This window comes from Tinamus guttatus, unplaced genomic scaffold, assembly GCF_059628265.1.
Source record: "Tinamus guttatus ecotype Peru unplaced genomic scaffold, ASM5962826v1 Tinamus_guttatus_pri_ptg000389l, whole genome shotgun sequence".
NCBI classification, from domain to species: domain Eukaryota; kingdom Metazoa; phylum Chordata; class Aves; order Tinamiformes; family Tinamidae; genus Tinamus; species Tinamus guttatus.
Window position 1 is genome coordinate 6,471,877 of NW_028288923.1, and position 24,444 is coordinate 6,496,320.

Below are 24,444 nucleotides of genomic sequence, written 5' to 3' on the forward strand. Positions count from 1 at the left end.
GTCCACAGAGCTGCAGCACTAATCAGCTTACCCAAAAAGACAGCATTGATACCAAGGGCTCCACGTGATACTGCAGAAAAAGCATCTGAGATGAGGGGGGGGAAAAAAGGGAGAAAAAAGGCATTCCTTTAATGATTTTGCATCATTTCCAGAGATAATCCCGATTCAGAGGTGACTAGTCAACTAGCTATTACTAAGCTGAAAGCAATTTTAGCTGCTTTCAGCATCCTCGATAAACCAGCGATTCAATATGCCAGTTTCTAAGTGATGAATTTCAGAGGTTTCAGAATGAATCCTGCACTATATTACACATGTCATAACAATCCCACACTCTCCAGAAGTTAGTAGTCATGGAATACATCATGCAGTTTGACAAGCAAATCTCTCAAGATCCACTTTTATCTCCCATGACCTACAAAGCAGCTCTTATCACAACAAATGGAGTAAGCCCAGAACATTTCAACATAAAGACGGATTGAGACAAGTCTATCTACATTAAGAAACAGACTCATAGGACTAAGAAAGCTAAAGATATATGTGCTTTCTCACTGCAAGATTTTTAAATCTATCTTAAATTAGCATGTTCACAGTTAGGAAAGGGAAAATAGTCAGATAAGTGCCAAGAAGTAATTAGGGAGTTGATAAGATCTAAGATCTTACACTCCATGGACAGCACTAATAGCATCCTAATAATGAGATATGGTCACCTGCAATTTCTACCAGAAGTAACCAAGGAAACCACTCAGATACGTGCATACATGGGGGGAGGCAGCATAGGAAATGGACTCAAATCCTAACTCAGAAAACTTGGAGAGCTAACTGTAATAAGCCTCCAAAAGATGCAGCTGTTTGGAGAAGCAGCTTATACATATTTATTGAAACTTTTTGGTTTAAAAACCCAAGTGAAGAGGGAGCAGATTCTCATACAGCACTAAAAATAGAGTAACAGTCAAGAAAGAGCAGGATGCAGCAGCATTGTGGTAATTCACAGTAAGTCAATATTCACATTTTGGTGACTTTGGGGCTTTTCGTAAATCTTATTTATAAGATCGGCAAATCTGGCAACACCTATTTCACATGTTAAGGATGGTTTTAAGTAGGGGGATGCTGAAATAAGACTAATTAAAGAGTTTTAAGGAACAAGAGCAATTACAGAATGGCTTTCTTTCCATTGGCCTCAGGGTACCACCAGCTTATTCCACAGATTGGCGGCATATTCTTCAGCTGCCTCCACAATACTCTGGGACATCTTTTTAGAGCTGGTCTTAGAAGCTGTCCAGAAATTGATGGTACAAGGCATATGCTTCACTACAGCATGATCCAAATTCTTTGAAATCAAGATGCAAGTAACCTTCTGGCTCTATTTTGTGTACAAGTTCCACAGAGCATTAGCTGCTACAAAGCGTAAGTGATTGCTTTTAATTTATAAGGTCCCGTAAAGCACATATATTTATCTATGTTCCAGGACACCTGAGCAAAGTTGAATATCCTGATCAGCTTTCATAGAAATATGAGTATGTCTGGATGAAAAGCAGTCAGTTCTTATTAAAATCCATGAGAATTTAACATCCAACTACCTTTAAAGGACCTAGACAAGTTATCTTGAGTTCAAAAATTCATTATTAAAAAACTTCCTATGGACAAAGGCAAAGAACTGCAAAATTTTGTTTTATTTGGTGATACCAAAAATATTTTTTCAATTCAGTTTTCCCCCTCAGATTACCACTGTTATTTCAGTGTTAATTTATTCCGTGATTTCTTTAAAACTGTAAGTGTACTTTGAATTAATCCTCTTACAAACAGGTAAAATAAACACGGTACTGCCAGAATAGTGACTATGATACTGTTTAAACACTATGACACCTGTTTGGTAATGAGTAGTTAAAGTGAGCAATTGTATGATTGGTTCTACCATAATTAGGTGGGGGATTCGGGATTTTTGTATGTTTTTGGTTTTTTGTTTTTTACTGTTAAAATAAAAATAGGTTACACCGCTGCAGCTGTACTCAAACAACGAGGGGGAAAAGGGATGTCTCCATGCAAATTCAAGAGGAGAGGGGAACACTTTTCAATAACTTAGAACCCAGCTGCACAGCTAATTTGCCAGAACATTGATGTGCTTTTTCTTCCCCCTTAAAAAAAAAAATACTGTTTCACAGCCATATGTGACAACATCCCAGCTTCTCTCTGCCTGATACTTTGGAGCATGATGCTGTTCTCTGTGCATTAATCTATTTAGATAAAGTGGGGAAAAAAGTCAAATCACAACAAAGATGGAGTGGAATCAGTGCATATCTATCTACAATTCAAGTGTTAGTGCCACAGAAGGGAAAAAAGAAAGGTATTCATGTAGTGGAAGAAAAATGAAGGAGGATGGTTGCAAATATATTTCTGGAGGAAAGGGGAAAGACACTGAGATTGCTCTTTTTTGGCCTAATGAATAAACCATCTCAGTTTCCTCCCCCCTTATGCACCTGCTGCTTTGAAAAACCCCTTCTACAACCAACTGAACAGCAAACGCTGCACAATGACTCAAATGTTGCTGGAGCCACGCCAGCAAAAATTACCACTCTTCAACCAAGATAAACATCATATTACTTCATTACCCTTTTAAAACATATGCAAATTAAATCCATTATTCTTTTTTCTTACAGAAATGAAGTTCCTTTGGCTGGAATTCAACGGCTCCCTTTGTCATCATTGACCATGAATGGATGAACTTCATGTAGATGATGCCCATTTCCCATCTTTGAATCAAACATTAATACCATTTGACAGTAATAAATAACATTTATCACAATAGGGATCTACTAATGATTTTCCCACTAAGCTGGCTCATCAGAACCTATCAGCTGACAACTGCATAAATGAGATTAGCATAACAGCTGCCTATGACAAATGTATCTAAATCATTTTAATGCCAGCTAGCTCTTTGATCTCCCTATCACGTTGTTGCCAAAACCAAATCCAGTCCTTCAAGATACATGTTGTTTATTACAGATACATGTGTATATTCCACACCATTATGTACTCCAGAGACTTGGCTAATTAAAAGAATTAAAAATACTGATTGGATACTGCCACTATAATGTAAACTTGCAGCACTGCACTTCAGAACAACATTCCCCTGCCTGCTTCGTTTTCTTCCCTCCCAAATTGAAGGATTCATTGTTTAATAGCTGGGTCTTTCTCTGGCACCAAACACGTGTTTTAATGGAAATACTTGTTTCAGCATCTCCTTGTGACTACTGCTTACAGAGGTATCGTTTGCATGCAGTTTGAACCAACTCCCAGAATATGGGACATAGCCGTGTGCATCCACCAACACAGCAGATCACGGGCATTTTGTATGAATGCAAACATGGCAGGGAGAGGAGGACTAGCTGGGATTGCAGCATGCTTGCAGGTCACATCTATAACACCAACTTGGGAAAACATTTTTCAGATCAAAACCAACCACACGATTGTGCTTTGTTGCACCTCCCTTATACTTTGGAAAGCACCCCACTAACTTCCAAATACTGCTTCCATTGGAAGTCATCCTCACGGCCTAGGTTGTTCAGGGTCCTTACAGATACAGGGAGTCTTCCTGATGTCTGACAAATAGGAAACACCCGGTCAGGTTCACAAGTAACAGGTTCTCACAGTGCCTCTTCTGAGGCCATTGTAAAGCTACCGATATTTGCCAAATCATCACTCTTGGCTTGCTTAAATTTGGATTAATATTTTGGTGCTTTCATACATTAAGTGACATTAGGCATGCCCTCCTGCACTGCATATTATCACCCAGCACAGCTATTTTGTAATTCATTTCAGAAATTAGCATCTGCTTTCCCAGATGCTTTCAGTTAACTTCTAAGCAGAATAACCAAAACTTTTTATATAAAGTCTTACAGCTACTCTTTGAATAAAGAGAAAGCAAGCCAGGTATCAGTTTTGCCCTAGAACTTAAAAAATATACTCATGTACACAGCAGGCTAAGTAAATTGTGCTCTATGTGACTTAACTCTGAGAACCAGACTACACATATTGAACAGCATGAGAGACCAGTTCTCCCAGAATCAGCACCAATCCATGTCAGTAAAGGTTTCCAAATTCATCTTGGTAAAATAAAAGTTTGAAGTGTTTTGCATAAGCATGGAAAATGGGCAGCTGTGAGAACTAATGAGATTTCAGGCTGAGAACTGCTACAGTATTCCTCTTCTAGTGGGCTGTAGTAAATCTCTCATTTCTAACGTTGGTATATTCACAAGCACTTTGTTCTTTCTTGCATTTCAATTAAAATTCATGGGATGATTTCTGCACATATTTTTCAAGTCTGCCTGCATTTCCCATATCTTAGAAAAATTTCTGGCCATTTATTTTTGACACAAGATGAACAGAATGCATGGTCTTTTGTCCGAGTCTTTTGTATTGTGAAGCAGGCCATTTTTCATGGATGAAACTGAGGTACACACTTAGAGTTTTGACAGCATGTCTTATCATTCCTTCCAGTTAGCATTGTCACCTTTCATTATTTAATTCTGAAGTACAAGGAAGGCTGATTTATATCCATGATGTATAATTACAAGCAGATAGAGGACTTGGAAAGTAGAAACACTGAATTAGGGCTGCAATAAGTGCCTGTAAGCTGCCCATGAAAAGTCCTCCCAATGCCACCAGTCCCAAACAAGCAAACACAAAAATTGAACTCAGTGAAGCCACACAGTTGTGAGCACTGATTTAACAAAATTAATACAAAACTAGGAAGCACATCAGTTGTGGTTGCACGATCATTTAAAACATTTTCAAGCACAAATGATGAAATGTGTTTGTATTAAATCAAAATCATATTTGAGAGTGCCCATGGCCAAGGCCTTTTTTTTTTTTTAACCTCCACTTCATTTGAAATCACTTTGACAGGTCCACTCTGCATTCAGGAGAGAGGCGCTTTCTGCAGCTCTTTCATATGATAATGTACAGTATATTTTCAGCTGCCTTTTTTAAAGTTAAAACAAATGGAAGGCTTATTAAGAAGATATCATAATTACATGCAGCTATTTTACTGGCTCTTATCTGAAGCAAAAAAAAGCAATTAGTTCAGAACATAAATTCATTCAAGGCATTTACTGAACATGAGGGAATAGATCAGCAGGAGAATAGGCCCATATTCCCATTTCATCTTCCCTGTAGAAAGTCTGTAAGCTTATTCAAGCAGATTTAGCAGAATCTACGAAATAGCTTTAGTGATGTGAACTCTTATATTTGGAGAAAAATGACTAAAATGTCAGAAGACTTCCAGATCATTTTGGAAATGGATAAATTCACATCCAAAAAAAAAGAAATCACTATGGTGGTCTAGGATGAAGGACAACTGCTCTTACAGACTATAAGAATCATTGGAGAAATAGACACAAAGAGACATTCCTAGTCTAAGTGACGACTGGTTCAATTCTGGTCATTAGAAAACAACAGATTACTGAAAACTGATTAATAAATCTAAAGGATAAGATTTTTTCTTAGATTGTGGATTGTGGTTTTCTTCACTGGTACAGACATCAAGTTCAAAATATTAAGAGAAAAATCAGCACTTATTTCCTCTGCTCTTTCAGCATTCACTTCTCTACAGCACTGATCACCATATCCCCCAGGCCCAAGCACCAAAAATTTCACATTTTAAGCATGAAAAATGCACAAGCAAATCCAGAGTGTTCAATACAGCTATTTGTGTGCTTCAGGTAAGACATCTGTTTCAAGGTGGCAGCAAGGAAGGAAAGACTTGGACTCTAGAGCCAGCACTAGAGCTGTCACAGTGGTGATGCAAGCCTGGACAAGACCTCCAACAGGAGCTGTCACTGCTATTTCTCTCTTGATATTTAAAACCTCAACATCTCTATCACATGGAAAAAACTTTCTTGAAGAGGAACAGAGGAAAAGTGAGGTCCAAGGTTTTCAAAAATCTTACTCCATTATATTTACATTGCAAACTTGCAGTAACCCTGCATTGCTCTGCTAGGATCACTCAAATATATCCAAGAGCTGAAGAGGATGATTTTGGCAATAGATTGAGTTGCTTATTTTCAAGCCCTCATAATCCAAAACACAGTTAGCACATAATATTTTATATGTTAGCTTACCTTCTTTTTTATTTTCCCACCAATTAAGAAAAAATAGCACATACTGAATAAAAGCACTCACTCCTCTTTTGTCAAGAAGTGTAAGAAGAAAGAGCATAGAAAATATTTTTCCCCCTTGAGGCATAAGCATAGAATTCTCATCTGTAAGAACACCTACATGCAAATCCTCTTCCTCTATGAAGAATGATAGAACATTCATGCTATAATTTGTTAGTGTTTTCCAAACTACTAGAAAAACAACCATTTTGCTAGCAAAAACTTTTGGCAGGTACACAGGTACAGTAATAGTTCATCTTTCTGTAGTTGTCTTCTCTTCCAGATCTCAGTAGGAATAATTCACAGGAAGAAACAGTCTGCAAGTATTTTTTGCTCTGGCACTGCCATCAATTGCACTCCAAAATGCTTCTTTTAACAAATGCAACATTATTCATGCATAGTCAGTACTGAACCTAGCAAATTCCTAATTAGAGACAATTTTGCACCTGCTGTTATGGGTAAATGTTGTTCTCTCTAATTTAACTTGATACCTTGATTATTCTTTGGAAACTGTGGGAGATAGATTACCTTGCATGTTTCCCAAGAAGAACATAGCAGTTGCAGCCAAATTAAGACAAAAAAGCATTTTCAGTAACTTAGCAGTAATCAAGACCTTGCAATACACACCTACTGCTCTATTGCATCCATGAATATCATCCCCAGGACACTGTTGCTAATTCACATGCTTAAAATTGAACATGATCACAAGTTTAACCACATGTTAAACTACTAGCTGAAGTTCAAGCATTACATATATTTAGGCAAAGAGTAATCCTGCTGAAAGGGGTACCTGAATGTCTAAAAATCTAACCCTGCTGCAGGGATCCATTCAACTTTGAACCACTAGTGTTATGTGGTGTGACATGGTGAAACTTGCTTCTAAGGGAGAAAAAAGCTTTTTTTTTTAAAAAAAAAAAAAAAAAAAAAAAAAAAAAAAGGAAAGGAAACATTGCAGAAGAAAGAATTAAGCATGGCCCAGTTGGATGCATGGGAAAAGGGAAACATTACAGATGGCCCTGCTGGATGCATAAGTATTTATAACTGTACAGATTTCTTCCTTTGCCTCCATATTCCATAATGCCCAAAAAGGTATTAAAAATATCAGAGAAAAAACATTTTTTCTCTAAACTTATCATGCAGTAGACTCTTCAGAAGTCTAAAAAGCAATACCTCCAGAAAGGAGGTGGGGAATGAATCTTGTGCAGAGGGATGCAAAAAGCTTATCGTAGAAGAGTATCTGTTTCTTTCTGATACACCTTCAATATGCCACAGCTCAGAGTGAGGAAAAAAGCTTTTTTATTGGTACCAAGCTACTAGCATATTTTTAAAGTATCAGTTTGCAAAATAATCATGCGAATATCCCATCCATCATCAGTAATCAGGGTAATGAAATGCGTGTCAATTCTGTTTTATAGAAAATAATTCCTTCTTATCAATGTGGGATTTTTCCTCTTACTAGAAGTGAGCAACATCGGAAGGGATTATGGAAGAATCCTGCCATTTTTTTTTAGAGTCTGGAATAGCTGTGGCACTTACTGAACCTTTCAGAAAACCTTTTTCAGTTTTATTGTGTGACTTAACCAAGCCAATAATCAACTGAAATTACTCTACAGGTCAGGTCTTAAGGTTTAATTAGATCTACTACTAGATTGAATACATTTCCATTCTGACATACTCTCACAGCAGTTAATTGCATCATAAGTTATGTTTTAAAAAGTCAACCCTTGAGTAAACGCAAATTGAAGTGAGCTTTTGCCAAATGTTATAATTTGACTTTAAGAATAACCATACTATTAAAAATTATGAAACGTAAATGGTTGCAATCCAAGCAGACATATGCTCAAATATCATCCAAGGTGATTGCAGCCTGCAGCTCTCGCTAACATTGAGGTGACTCCATTACATATATTCATCCAATACTAAGGTCAAAGCTGGATGCTCTGGGCAATAGCTAGCAAGTCAAAGATACAATACTAACATTTCTGTACCAGGTATACTACAAAGAGGACTGGATAAAGCAACAACTTGGTACAAAACAATAGGAAAAGGATCAATAATCAACACAAAACAAATAGGCTTTAGCTATTGACAAGTCCTCCCAAATATACCTCAAAAACGTTCTCAAAAACCTAAACTACACACACTGATTAAGCAAGGACAAAAAGCAAAACACCCTCCCCACATAACTTGAACAAAGACCCCTAGCAATACCTCTTTTGTAGTAAAACACCATAATAGGGTGTTGAACTGCCGTCTTGATCCTGCAGGTAAACTTGAACGAAGCCTTCAAATGGCCACCAAGATACACACGGGCCATGCTGGAAAGCTGGAGAGATCTAGGCCTAATGCATCAGCAAAAGAGGTCATCTGCCCTGGGGACATCTCATAGCAGAAGGCAGCTGTGCTGGCCAGGCAAGCTAGGACCATACCTGCTGGATCTGGTCTGCTATTTCCACTGGACCCTCCTGTTGGCTACAAAGCCCTTGAACTTTTCATAGATTAATCTAGGTCAAGAACGCCAACCTAACACACTGCATGTCTACCCCTGCTTATACAAATGGTCATTTCTTCATAGCTTTAACAGGCAAGCTCACAAAAACAAAAATAACCAGTCTCAGATGGTCATGATACCCATTACAATAATGGGCTTGAGAATCTTAACTTTTTTTTGCCCCAAATAGTATTTGGGACCTTAAATGGGATACCCCAGTTTGTTAAGAAATCATGAAATAATGAACTAGGCATTCAGCTCATCAACCTAATAACTAGGCTTGATAGCAGGTTGTGCTCAAATGCTGGCTCAGCATTACAATTTCAAGTGCTGTACAGAACAAAAATTTGCATTCTTAAGTATTCTGTTTCAGTGGGTGACTATAATGAACACAGACACAGTGAACACAAGAAAATACTGGAAAATGAGGCACTTACTCTTCAAGCTTTCAATAAATCTATTTAAAAGTGTTTTCTACTGACTCATGGATTGTCTATTTAGACTAGAAATAGTTTCAGCATACACCAAAAAACATGAACTTTCCATCACCTATTCTATCAAGATGTTACAGTTTAAGTTCACTTCCTTTGTCACTTGGACTATAAAAGGCATGTAACTATTAAGGAACTCCTCAGAACATACAGAAAATCTTTGCAGCTGTAATATTGCCATGACTATGTCCCCATGAGAAGTGTATCCATGCAATCAAGCAAAAATATGTCAATTGTACAAACTTATGGGAGAAAAAACAAGCTGCTTCTACTGCAGCTCAGAAAGTTGCTGCTTTGTCTTTAGAGCTCTGCTGGTGCTGCTTTCAGCAGCTCCGCTGTTGCAGCTCCTCTTTTCATGTGCCTCAGGGGACTGAGAGACTGGTGCAGATGGTAAACAAACATGTTTTATGGTCTAGGAGCTTATACTGAGAAATTCAGATATGCTTTTCATCTCTCCATCTTAATGGCGTTAAGCAAAAAATTACTCAAATTTATTATCAAGATGATCCCAAGTTGTATTTAACTCCTTTATGAGTGTAGAGTCTAATACAAATATTTCCTACAGTCTCAGAAAGTTTACTGACAAGTTTTCCAAGTTCATTTTGTACCTAAACTTCATCAGGCTATTTCACTTGGCTTATATGGTATAGCAGAAGCCAGGTCTCTAATGACATAAACTTATAGAACCTAAGGCTTCATGCCATGCAGGTCCTATTCCCAAAACAGATCCTGAATGTGTCTAAAACTTGCCTAACAAGCAACCAGACATATTATATGCTTGCTTATCTGTATCATTTAACTAGCTTTTCCTCTGAGACAATTTATTCCAGATGCAATCACTCAAAGGCCTAGACAGGTCTAGATTCTCTCCAAAGGCAAGGATGTAGATGTATCCAGTAGTTTTGATTCTACCGAGAATGGCTAAGAGGTGTCTGATCAGAGATCTAATTAGTAGCATGTAATTAAAAAGAAACAGCTTCTGGTCAAGATAGTATAAGCATTTTTAGAAAGAGGAACAAAAATAGAACATTTTTTACTTAAATTATTACTAGTCTAAAAACAGAAAAGGGTTGACACCTGATTTTAAAGTAATATTTCAATCTAGAGTCCCAAAACTAAGTCTCTAACAACTACACTAACTACTCACAGTTATTCCCTTGGGCCAAAAATTATTTCCCTGGAGATGAAGTCCACTCCCTGGAGACATGACCACTTATTTAGGCCAGAAAGATACAACACAGAGAAAGAGTTGTACCTCCTGACTAGTACCTATTATTGTCATTAGCCAGCTAACATGACACTGAGGAAAATGTTATAATGTCAAAAAGTCATAACAATTGAATATGTGGTAAATGAACAGTTGACTAAGCTCTCTCTTTGCAAGCATTTACCTTCCATTTGTACTCTTTACAAAACTCACTGCACTTTAAGACTGAACAGATATTCACTGCACTACTTACCTCATACAATACAGAAAATTCATCTAGTATTATACTGCATCAACATGTTTGTATAACACATCTATAAAATTAACACCACTGCTCTATCTCTGTACAGTTGCCCCAAAAGGCAAGACACATGGCAGTATTTACACAGCTTGAGTGGGAAACTCAATAGAGCCCATGATAGGACCTACATGTTCCCCATTGCTTAATTGTTGCCACAAGCATGAAATGCGTTCAACAGGCTTGTGCTCAACAGGTAGCAGAAGATGCTGAAACAGCATTTCCATCAAGCTACAAAATTCTCTATTTTCACTGATAGAAAAGACTTTTTACAAGGGAGTCGTGTTTAGTGACCAATATGCACCTACTTCCGGTCTGAGTTTAACTACTTTAGTTCCTAGTCTTCTGACTAGAAAGCTTCTTCACAACGTCCTCCTTCACAAAACCCACCTGGGCAAGTTTGAGATGTGTGGGATAGATGAGTGCACAGTGAGGTGGATTAGGAAATGGCTGGATGGCAGAGCTCAGAGAGTGGTGATCAGCAGTGCAGACTCCACTTGGAGGCCTGTAGTTTGCGGTGTCCTCCAGGGGTCAGTCCTTGGTCCAGTCCTGTTCAATTTATTCATCAATGACCTGGATGAAGGCACAGAGTGCTCCCTCAGCAAGTTGGCTGATGATACCAAACTGGGAGGAGTAGCTGATACCCCAGAGGGCTGCGCTGCCATCCAGAGGGACCTGGACACACTGGACAACTGGGCAGTGAAAAACCTCATGCAATTCAACAAGGCCAAGTGCAAGATCCTGCACCTGGGGAGGAAAAACCCTAGACACCAGCACAGGCTGGGGACCAACCTTCTGGAGAACAGCTCTGCAGAGAGGGACCTGGGCATCGTGGTGGACGACAAGGTGACCATGAGGCAGCAGTGTGCCCTCATGGCCAAGAAGGCCAATGGGATACTGGGGTGCATTAAGAAGAGCATCTCCAGCAGGTCGAGGGAGGGGATCCTGCCCCTCTGCTCAGCCCTGGTGAGGCCACATCTGGAGTATTGTGTCCAGTTCTGGGCCCCACAGTACAAGAGGGATGTGGAGCTGCTGGAGAGAGTCCAGCGCAGGGCTAGGAGGATGATCAGGGGCCTGGAACATCTGCCCTGTGAGGAGAGGCTGAGGGAGCTGGGCCTGTTCAGCTGGAGAAGAGAAGGTTGAGAGGGGACCTGATCAATGTATTTAAGTACCTCAAGGGAGGAATGAAAAGGATGGTGCTGGCCACCAACAGAACTAGAAGAAACTGAAGCATCAAAAGTTCCACAGAAACATAAGGAAAAATTTCTTAACAGTGAGGGTGACAGAGCCCTGGAACAGGCTGCCCAGAGAGGTTGTGGAGTCTCCTTCTCTGGAGATCTTCAAAACCTGCTTGGATGCAGTCCTGTGCCACGTGCTTTAGGTGACCCTGCGTGTGCAGGGGGGTTGAACTAGATGACTTCTAGAGGTCCCTTCCAACCTTAAGCATTCTATGATCTATGATTCTATGATCTTTAAGTGCTGTTTTCTGAACAAAAGATCAAAAAATGCCAGGCACAATTAAGATACGCCAGTTAAAGTAGCAGCACTGTGCAATAAGTACAAGACATAGATCGGTTTGCACATCTCAGAAGAGTGAAGCACAGTTACCCACCAGGGTTACTGGGTATTAGCAACACTAAACATAGAAACAAGCTTGCCACACATTGCTAAGCTGATTAAAGTTTGTAATGTACACAGTGTCCCTTCCCAAGCAATAAACCTTCTAAGCCAATCTCTCTCATTAATCTGAACTAACAGCAGTGATGCCACAGGAACTGGCTTTTGTTATGAATCTTCCTGTGAAAGAGGAATCTTAAATGAACATGTAAGAAGTCACATAAGCCATGCGTCTTGGTGGTCATCTGTGCCAACTCCACAACCAGAAAAAAGGAACAAGGAGAAAAGAAAAGCTTTACAAAGACAAGGCAGAAAAGTGGCAAAACATGCTGCAAAAAGGCAAGCAGTTAACTTACCTGACTCCATCTGAAGTTACTGGGGGAATTACTTTCTGTCCTCTGCTCCCACAAAATGGTAATGCCATTTCTTTAGTGTGAAGTTCATGATAACACTCTTGGGGCAAGGGGAGACAGATCAACCTTGTCACCTGCTGGCTGTTTTCCTTTGCAGGCTTACTGAGCCTTTATTCATCGTGGGTAGCTACTGAGGTATTTCTCTTGCTTTTGTTTACATTAGTTGTCTATTGATCTAGTTTAACTGCTTATTATGGATTTCCCGAGGAGGTGTAAGCACCTGCAGCTTTTCTCTAACAACATACTGAGCAGTTATGTAAACCACTCCAGGCATATACACTTTTTCCTCTTGAATTACTTTTTTAGATGAGTATTTTATTACTTCTGAACCTGATGACAGAGACTAGGGTTCTTATTTTCCTCCAACTTTCTCACATTAACTTGTGTCAGGACATTCTTTACTCCCCCCCTCAGGGAAAGTATCAGCAGCTAAGCTGCCTTCTTCCCTCTAATCCCAAGGTAGAGGGAGGCAAGAAGAGAAATTGCCAGCAAAGTCACTACCAATTGTAGGTAGTAGAGCTAAGGATTTAATATCATCAGCAGGAGTCTTCTGCTCCTTACATAGCACAGCAACAAGGAAATCTCATGAACAGTGCTCACTTCCAAGTCGGCCATTTCTAAGCATTCACAGGTTTTGAGCTAACTCTTTCCAGGCAACTTCTAAACTCTTGTTTCTAATACAGAAGTAGAGGTTTTGCCAATTGAAGGATTTCACTACTACTTAATTCACTTTGAATCAAGTAGAATGACTTCCAGCAACTTCAGGTATCCAATGATTATGAGGGTATCAGCACTTTTTCCCTGCTGGATGTTATTTACAGGCATCAAGACCCAGTGTCCTGACTCAGAACAGGCAAAGCACAAATCCAGAAGCATTCAGGTTCTCCAGATACAAATTTTACACACACGACAAACTCCGTAGTCCTAGAAAGATGAAAATAAAAAGTAACTACAAAAATAAGCAGGTATGAAAGCACTTGCATTCCAAGAGATCAACATGTGACATGGTCCTATTTCTCAGCTGTAAAGAGAGCTCCTCTCCCTTCTTACCCTTGATCAAGGATCTTAAGCATCCATGCATGCAATCAGACATTACTCAGATCCATCTCCCATCCCTAAGAATCCAGTAAGTTAGGGAGACATGAAAAACCTGACCCATCTTGATTTAATTCATTTTTCTCCTTGAGGCACTCAGCAGCTATGTTGAAGACCACTCAAACCGCTTCTTTGGGGAGGCAGACAGGATGCTCTACCAGCATCTGAATGATTTTGGTTTTCTATATATTAGGTCACAGGACTCAAAGTTCAGTTCTATATGAAAACAGAGAGTCTGATGACCCCAGAAACAAAAGGGCATTTGAGGATAAGTAAAGACAATGCAGAACCCTATCAGAAACATCTCATTACAGTAGGTAAACAAGTAACCTAACTATAAATTATTTCCAATGTATTGATACAACCTAAACTTAAAATTCATTGAACGAAAGTAGATTTTTTTTCCAGATTCAGAGATGCACTAAAATGAACAAAAAAGGTTCTTTGTAAAACACAATAATGCTACAATCGAATTGGTGCACTTCAAAAACATTTCTTCTGTTAAGCAGTACCCCACTGGAACTCCATGGGCATTCTGATTTCTTTTTTCAATTAGGGAAGATTTTTACAGAATATTTTCTTTTCTTTTTTCTTTCCCCCCATTCTGTTCAAAGACAATTTGGGCAATATTTTCCCAGCCATATAATTTTCTATGCAAATTTCAGATACTCCTTTGCACCAATACATTTTCTGAACACTCTTTTCTTCTGTTCTCTAAGTCATATTGCATGGCTAATACAAATGATCTACTCAGTTCGGCTTATTTGACCTTTGAACCTAAATAACACATCACAACTGTCTATTTATTATGTTTTTGCACTTATTCAGACTGCTCTTAAAAACGCTAAAACACTGTTTAAAGGTATACCTTCTCCATTTAATACATCCAGAGCGTTTTAGGCCAAACCTGCCTTTAAATTTAACCTCATGTATAAAGAAAGAACTAAGGTAAATTGCAAAGGTTGTTTTAATAAAAAAAATCATTTCATGATTGATCATTATACATCCTATTGCAGCATGGGACCATATACAACACCAGCATGACAGAGCCTATAATAGCAAAATGAGGGCGGTACTCAAGGGTTTAATGTGTAGACTGAACAACTATATTCAAAATGTGAGACAAAGTATCAAGGTAAAAAAGGCAAAATTAAAGATACCTTTTGAAATGGCAGAATAAAGACTCAAAGTGGTATAGTTAAGGACTTTTAAATCCATTGTAAACTTTTATATTCTACTAAAACCTCAGTTTTTAATGAGACACCACAGAACAAAGGAGAGTAGAAATAATTCTCAATGAACAATCAGGAGAGTACTTGAAAATCAGGGACATTTGTGGGTGTTTACAGAAAAGCATTTAACAAAACCTTTGCTACAAATGTTGAAATGGATTTCCCATATAAAGTCACTGCTGAAACAGCTGCAATTTTATCTGTCTCTTACCAACAAAACCTGTTCAAAGAAAACTCTATTGATCTAAAGTCAGAATTTAACCAAAATATATCTCACTACAAACACATGCATAATATTTGCCTTAAACTCATTTAATGACATAAGAAAATGCCAGAACTGCTCCTAGCAACTACATGGGAAGCTTCAATTTCTGAATTACAATGATATAATACAGTACTCATTTATCAGTTCAGCTACACGTCCTACTTATTTGCTTCATGGAAACCATAGCTTACGTATTGTGTGCAACCATATTATTCTGCAAGCATTTTATTAGAGAAGGCCCTTAGCTTCATTAGACTACAGTAGAGGGATAAAGTACATCACCTACAATCCTTACAAGGTAAAGGGCATCTCAGAGATATTTGAATAGTAAATGGAGCAGAGGAAAATTTTTAAACTCACAAAATGGAGACTTGAACCTACATATTTCCATGTTGCATGAGCAAGACTTCAGGAATAGATGGTAGTTCTATAGATACAACAATAAATCCATGAGTACAAAATCAGGTTTTCAAATGATAAACATCTATAACCAGCTCTCAACCTTATTTATCAGCAACTTAAAAAAAAAAAAAAAAAAAAAAAAAAGATCTCTACTCTTTGCAATTGTACCCCTTACAGCAGATCAGGGCATCTTGAAGAAATTTCCTCCACAGTCCTCGGGATCCTAGAAAGACTTAACAGAACTAAAAACTTAACCAGCCATGTAAGCTGTGGTGACATCCAGCACTGCTCATGGAATCAAATTCCTTCCCTTCAAGGGCTCATCTTGCGAATACCCTAAAATAACAAAAATAGTCAGCCCTGAGCAGGAACTCTAGGTAACATTTTAGAAAATAGTCCTGTGATAACACAGTTCACTCCTCTCCCAAGCATTATCTATACACTGATTCGTACATCTTTATGCACTGCATATTGGCTGTTAAAGGTTGTGTCCCCAACTGTGACACTACTGCAGCATTTACCCTTGGACACCTGCTGCAGATGTGACCCTGACAGCTGCAGCAACCAAGGGCTCCTCTGCTGCCAACCCTGCAAATCCACTTTAACTTATCACAGCCATCTAATACTATTTGCTTGCCAAATCAATATCTTTGGAGCACTTGCTCCTCTCTGAGGTTTTGGAATGAATGCCTAGACCCAGGCCATTTATTAAAAAGAAAATTCTGTCTACATTTTAGCAGAAGCCAATCCAGTATGATTTCAAAGCATAAAAAGAGAATAAATCAACATACAGGGTCTTCTGATTTCATCCTGTGGGACACTGATTTACTCTATGGGCTCTTCAAGCATTCTAGGTTTGTCATATTTAAGCTAAGTCTTATTTTCATTGTAGTATAGTGGAATGAAGCTAAACCCTACATAACTTAGCACAAGGCATTAAAATTGTCTAAGACATGAGTTGAGGCTGTGGTGTACCATCTGCACTGACTGCTCTGTGGTTCTGTCGCATACGCCTTTCCAAGCCCCATTTGCCGCTTTTCAGACTGCACTGTTGAAATCAGTGAATCTCTGGACAGGTTTGATCAGTTTTAACACCTTGAAAGATGCCAGTCTCCCTGACACAGAGGGAGGAACATGGACAGTGAATATGTGAAGCCAGAAAAAGCAGCATTTCATTACTATTACCTACCTGCAGTCTCTTACCAGTACACGCAGAGTCATCTAAGCTATTCTGACATATCACTTCTCAAAACAAACTTCTGTCAGCATCACACAGTCAACTTCTTTGGGTCTTAGCCACAAATTTGTCAACAGAAGATATTAAAAATAATTTTGCCCTAACACAGCTGAAACAGCTGAGGAAAAACAGCATTGCAACATGTGACCTGCAGAAGGAAAGGCTTCTGAAATGTGCACCCTTAGAAGGGGTTTGGAAAAAGCAAATTAAACAAGGACTGAAACACAAGATGAGGCAGAGCTGGAGCATAGAACATAAACATGTCTTGGCCAACAGTGGCCTTTGTCCCATTGCTTAACCCATGACATGGACAAGCGGCTTCATCAGCTGTGATTACCTTCATGGGCACCAGTTTTAGCTTAAAGCACAAACAGTGCATTCATTACATTGTGATACTTTCCCAGAGCTTCAGAGCAACATTATTCTGTGCACATACTGGCTGTTGAAAGAACGTGTGAAGGAAAAAATAGTCCCAAAAGACTGAGATTTTAAATGCATATTTAGCACTAGTATATGCACATCTTAAAAAAATCCCGTAAGGATCAGCTATACTGAAATTCTAGTCACAATTCACATTAAGTCAGCTTATTGTTTTCTCTTTAATAAAAGAATTACTTGAACTCAGGAACTGTTTGCAAATTTAAATACAATTTCTTTACAGAAGCTTCATTTTTTTTTTATTGCAGAACTAGATCTTGACAAAGACCATACTGTGGTATTCGATGTTCCCCCACCATCCTGCCTCTTTCCATCTGGAACAGGAAAAAGCTAAGGGAAAGTAGTAATAGAGTTACTAGAAAGCTTGCAATCGTGTCACTCGAGTTTTTTTTTTTTTGTCACTGGTTTTCAAGATGTGCCTTCTTTAATATAACATTAATTATATGCCTGTATGATCATGACTGCCTGATATAACATTTTCTTCCAGCAGTTAGATGACATATCCCACTACAGACTTGCATAGATTGTGGTATGTTTATGGAAAGCAGACTTCTCCACTGTGGCAAGATTATTTGATATCAGTATAAATTCAGCAAAAACAGACATTCATCCTCTTTGCAAAAGAACAAAAAGGCAGAGAATTTACCAAGTAAATTTATTCAAGAGACAGCATGAAGCCATTTGTGGACTTTCACAAGTTGGGAAAACAGGAGCACATACTCTCTACCTCTAACAAAGAACGGCTTAACAAAACATTATTACAATGTATAACAAATACCAATTGAATTGCCTTTTCATAAGCTATATCTTTATGAATGTATGAATTCATATTTTACTGCCTGAAAATAAGCTATAACTCAGAGGTGACAAAATAGAGACTAAGTGTACAAGCAAATGGAGAATCTGGCAAAGGTGTTACTTGTTACTTACCACAGAACAAGGCAGTAGATTATGCTATGCAAAAATACCCCTCTAGTACTTCAGCTCACTATAAACTAAATATAGCATCCCAGGAGAGTCAGAATGAAGCCAGCAACAGCCTACTGAATATGATAAGAACCTCATCTTCTCCCTGGTCTTCTCCCAAGATAATCTGTTTTCAGTAACACACAACGTAATTTGGCATTTAATATCTACTAACAGAAGAAATATAAAAAAGTTACATATGCAAAAGCTAAAAAAAGTCTTTGTATTAACAGTTTTCATTTACTTTGCATTCAGCCCTCAAGGGGTGCAATACAAGGTCTATGCATCACAGCATCATCTAAAAGTCAAAACCAGGATATAAGAACATGCTAGCGTTTTTTGCTGTTGCCTTTTCTCTTTAAAAAAGATCCAGTCATGAAATAAGAGGTATACAAAGCTCAAATATTGTATCTTTGTTCCAAAGCGCTCCTAACTTTAATAGCAGCAACACAGAAAGCAAACATACTGGCTGGGTTGTGACAGAAAATGTAGTTTTCCCAGATCTCTCAAACATATAGTTCTTAGTACCACAGAAAGAGTTCATCTGGGTAGCTTACTTTTTTTAAAAAAATAGAATAATTTAATTATACTGTAAGTCTCTTATCAGCAAGACTAGGTGTTACTTTATTTGTAAAGTGAAAAGCTTTTGAAATTTGTATTTATATTTCCTTGCGAAATACAACCATATTGTGAAATCCTTTTTGTTCTTAAGATATAGAGCACAATGACAACTAAAATGTTTAAAACTATAATATATGGTTCTATTCTGTTTGTACTACAGACATTCTGGCACATCCACATTTTAATTATTTTATTCTGGGGGAAAAAAGTGGTCAGATTTATTACTAAGGTGGATAGGCCTGGCAACACTATTGTAGCTGTTAACAAATGAATAAACCAGCAGATTTTTTTTCAAACCATAAAGCACTTAAATAGATATGAAAAGCTAAAACAGAAGAATTGGGAGGAGCAAAAAACCTCATTCCAAGAGCAAAGGGCTATACAACGCAGACAGAAGACAGCTCACTTTTTTAATTCCTAATTTAATTTAGGAATTACTGCACTAATTTAATTTAATGTGCAGATTCTAGGATATACTAGTGAGCTGAATTAAAAATATATCCTAGTCTGGTTCCATGAAGTAATTTTGCTAATCTTACACTCAACTTTTTTAGTAAAAACAAAATAAACTTATTTTCACCTTCATTATCTTGCAGTGACACAGGGTAGAGCCTTATATGGAAGGCCAAAAAGCTTCAGTTGATCACTACTATACATGGCAAGTAATTGCTTGACCAGGAAATATTTCCGATCTTGTGTAAATGTGCTGGCAGTAGGACGATTAATCGTAGTTAATGTGGTTTTATCTCACTGAAGATCTGGCAGGAATAAGACTTCACATCACAAAAGAAAAAAACATAGTATAAAGACATCACTGTTTTACATGACATAACACCTTAACATTTTATGCCATCACAGCAATTCAAAACAGGAACCTCAAAAGTGGTAGATAAGATATCATTCTAGACATTAGTGAAACAGAACCACTTTTAAACTGGGATATAGAAGGAGTTCAGAAGCACATCAGTCTTTTGGACAGAGCATTGGAAAAAATGTTATTTCAAAGTGCTGTAGATAATTGCAGAGCTGGAAATACTCCAGATATGAAAGGTGCTAATACTTTTCATCTTACAAAGTGACACACGCTCTCTAAGGATTTTAAACCTTATCCACAGGGCAGTTTAGTGCATTGCCTTCTAACAGTGATAAGGCATCAATTTATGACCAATTTGTAGAGAAGATCAAGGCACCCATGCCTTGATCTTACCAATGATGAGCAGAAGTTTCTTTGAAGTACTCTGCCTAGAGCAGACAAAGCCACATCATTTGCATGGATCATGGTTTGCAACACAGAACACAGCTGGATTAAAACATATTTGTGACCAAGATATATAGGTAAAGACAAATAAGCAGCCAAACACTATTAATGCCATGAAGTTATAACGAGCTGTTTTTTAAAACGAATTCAGCCCACAGATTTCTGACTCCCCTGGCATATTAGGAAGACACTACCTGCCATCCCAACACAACAGCATCAAAGGGATAGAGCCACACTTGAACTTGCTCATAATTTACAGGCAAGTTAAAATGAACTACCCTTGGAACTACAAAGCTATGTTGAGAGTGGCAGCAACTTTCTACCTGACACAGAAACTAGTCTCTGATCTGCCTATGGAGATCCAAAACCAGTCATCTGGTTCATCACCATTCAGCTTTTCTGGTGAATTATGGTGAATACTCTTCCTCATATTAAGCTGCAGCAGAAGGCAACAAAAAGATTTGGGGATAATTTCATGTGGATAACATATTGCCTTAAGCATTGCTTGGCTTTTCCTAGAGAAACACTGACTTTGATGAATACTAGCAGTATCTTCCTCAAGAAAAAAAGTGTCCATGTTCTGAGTTTATTCTTTTGTCTCAAAATACTCCGGTGCGAAGTGAAAACACAGTCTAGTTACATATCTCCAACACCACAACCTACTGACCCAGTCAGATACCGTGCTGGGGGATGCATCTTACTAGTTGCAAAATTCAACTTGAAGCATAAGACTAAAGCTTAGATTCACTCTTGCAGCTGCATGAGCCCTTGTTGGAAATGTGTAACTTAATATTTTAAAGCTATAAATACACAAATGTTTTTCCTTTGCAACTGAGAAACTTAAGACTATTTTAAGTATATTAACCTCTCTCATATACGCTTCCCTTAAACCTGTGCCAAGCAATAGCATGCTGATGAGATGCTGTACCAATACATTCTTAGTGTGGTACTGCTCATTATCCATCACAGCATTAAATCACTACAGAAAAGATCTTTCTGATATGCTAACTATAGACATTTTTCCAATATAAAAATCATTGGGAGACAATACTTTTAGTTTTAATTAGATTTCAGAACAGTTATTCCATTAATAAGAAAAATTAATTTCCTTTATACTTGTGGATGGCTAGTCTCCCAATGACTTCTCCCAGCAAATATCAAACACAAAGTAGAAGTAGTTTACCCCTTGACCAAAACATTGTAGCCAAACAGGGGAAGTGAGGCAGAACATCAGTACCCCAAGAAAAAAATGACATCAGCTTGTTTAAATATCTCTGCCCTGCATAATATTTACGCAGAAATAAGCTATGCTTATATGGTGTTTTTCCATTGCCAGTACAATATATTCACAATGGAACGAGTACAAGGTTCCTGAATGCCAACCTTACCTTATCCAAGATATTCCATCTGGTGTGCCAGGGGGAAGCACAAAGGGAGAAACACATGATATTACCTGACTTCCTTGAGTATTTCTATCACTTGTTTAAATAATCACTCTCCAAGTCCGTGTCACTAGAGTAGTTAAATTTACCTTTGAAATGATTTCTCTTGGTTTCTAAAAATGCTAATTGCTTAAGAACTTTAGAACGATATTCTTACAAACTGTAGGTGCTCATCTAAGCATTCTTGTATAACTGCTGCATGTGAGTGTGCTCAAATGAAATCTAGTGCTGTCACACAACTAAGCCTGTGACTATATCATTTACCTAAAGCAATTTATTCAAGGTTTCATCATCATGCTGCTTTGAAGCTGAAAATGAAAGACTTTACGTTTAACGAAGACCATCTGAAGTGTCCCCGTTGCAGCTGCAGGCTCTGTAGAAACTGTAGTGCAGGAGGCAATATACTGTATTGTAATGCAGATTTGCTTGGGACTGCATCTGCAGCAACAAGATCATTTCCCATGGTCTTCACTGTATTTCTTCTATTATTCATAGAACACAATGTAAAAGCAGCTATAATTTTTACCACATGCTAAATGCATAAAGATGATAATGGAAATTGTGAATTATGAATGACTTGCTGTTATTGTGACTCCTCAAGGATTCTCGTATATAAAATTATATGTGTTCAAAGACACTCTGGCTAAACCTCTCTATATTGATCTTGAGAAATTATTTGAAAGATATTATGATTAACATATAATCCAGAGATTTGTTTTTCATGACAATGTCAAATAAACTATCAAAGGCAATTATATATCAATGCTACCTAGGGACAGGCAAGCATACTTACATTTGGGATTCTTGAATCCAGGAAAGGAAGAGAACAGTTTGCAGAAAAAAGTTTCCTAGCTACTTACCTCTGTTCTTTCAATTTTCAAGAAGCCACAAGCAAACTTAGTAGAATATTTTGTAGCGAGCATATTCAAATCCCAAAATGTTTTCTCACAACTACTCCTGCTTTGCTCGTAGTCACATTGTAGCTGAGTCACTCATTTGAGTAGACTGACTTAAATAGCAAAACTGATATTAAGTGATATGAGATTCACCATTTCTTAGTGATTGGCAACTGAGCGCCCTATGTCCTGCACCTAGCATATCCCAGCTCCATTTATGCACTTTTGAGGTCACTGATTTTATAGCCAGTCATGTAGGCAACCTTAAACCTTCCTGTGGTCATTTCTCAGGCATTAAGGGTCCCCAAGGCCCTGCCAGTATTTTCACATTCAAGTCTGCACAAAATAGTCCACCCTGAAGCAGTTAGAGTGAGGATAGACATATAGTCTGTGCATCCTCTTCATATGCAAGGCAGCTTTCTTTTAAGTCTCTCATATGCCTCTGCTGAGATTCATTTATCATCTGTCTTCTGTGGGGAAGAGTATGATATGAAGCCATGAGGACTCTTAACACAAGACCGTTTCTAGAGGCTGTACCAAAATCAAATTAAAGACAAGCATCATAATGAAAAAATAAGACACTGAATCGAGTCAATAGTGTGAGTAAATCTGAAAATATTATAAGGGATAATAGAGAAAAACTTTAAACAGTCCATAATCTCAGTATGTATTTTGAACAAAATCCCTCTTTAGATAAGACTGCATCTGTTGTGATATTAAGGATGCAAGTGGATTTTACAGGGCAGTTCCTAAGTAGGAAGATTTCTTGCCCATTTGATAGAGTGCCATGTGATCCCCTGTAGTTATTTTACTACAGGAATTTTGCTCCACTTTAAAGCACTAAGGGTGGACTTGTTTGTATTAACTCCTGGAGGGATTGTATTTTTAAAAAAGAATGAAATACCTACACACTTAACCACAATAACACTTTCAAGTTACAAAAGAGTCTAAAACAAATAAAACAAAGTTTCCAGATGATTTATCACAGAATTCCTGACATGGCATCCAAGTAGTATATGCCTGTTAGAGTAGCCATCAATAATTTCGAAAATCACAATGATGAAACAGATTTAAGAGCCTTATATAACATTATAGACCCGGAAGTTCCTGATCTGCTGCAGCAGTTCATTCAAGCACATGCAGCCAAAACAGTAATTTGACTATATTAGCTTCCTGGTAATAGCCATGCTAAGGTTAAGTTTCAGCAACTCTAAACAGTTTCCCTCAATATGTAAAATAGAAAGCATTTATTACCTATAATCCTTAATTCACTCAAAATAATCTCCAATTCCACATGTATAGTATCTATGTACTATTTGAAAGCAGGAAACAAAAACTGAATAACTAAGGCCACCATACTTCTATGGTAATTTAAATATTTTCATTTTACATCCAGCAAAAGAGATGAGTGAATGAACTCATCTGAGATGCAAAGGAAACCAGTGTCCTAAGCAGATCCTGAGTGGGCTACACGATCACAACCCTTCAACTCACAACTTGACCATCACTCTCAGATTGCCAACTCTAACTTCCCAAACATCATTTTCTCAGTAAAAAGCCGTAGGAGGTTACATGACTCATCTTGCATATTTTTGTACTTATAGTTCTATTTAGCATACTCAGGAAATTCTTAGAGAACAAATCACCAACATGAAATGCATCATCATAAACATTACATGATAGTGGATTAAATGCATTAAACAGGCATAATCATAATACATTAATGAATTGGATTTACATGATTTACAAAATGATTTACCAATTATTTAATCTAATATTACAGAGGTAAATTTAAGCCTAAATTTGGGCTGACCAGATAACTTTAATACTAAAAATCTCTACCTTGTCGAGTGTTGAATCTTCTTGTTTATATTTATTGGATTGATATGGATTTGGGTTATATCATCTTTTGAAATCAAGTTT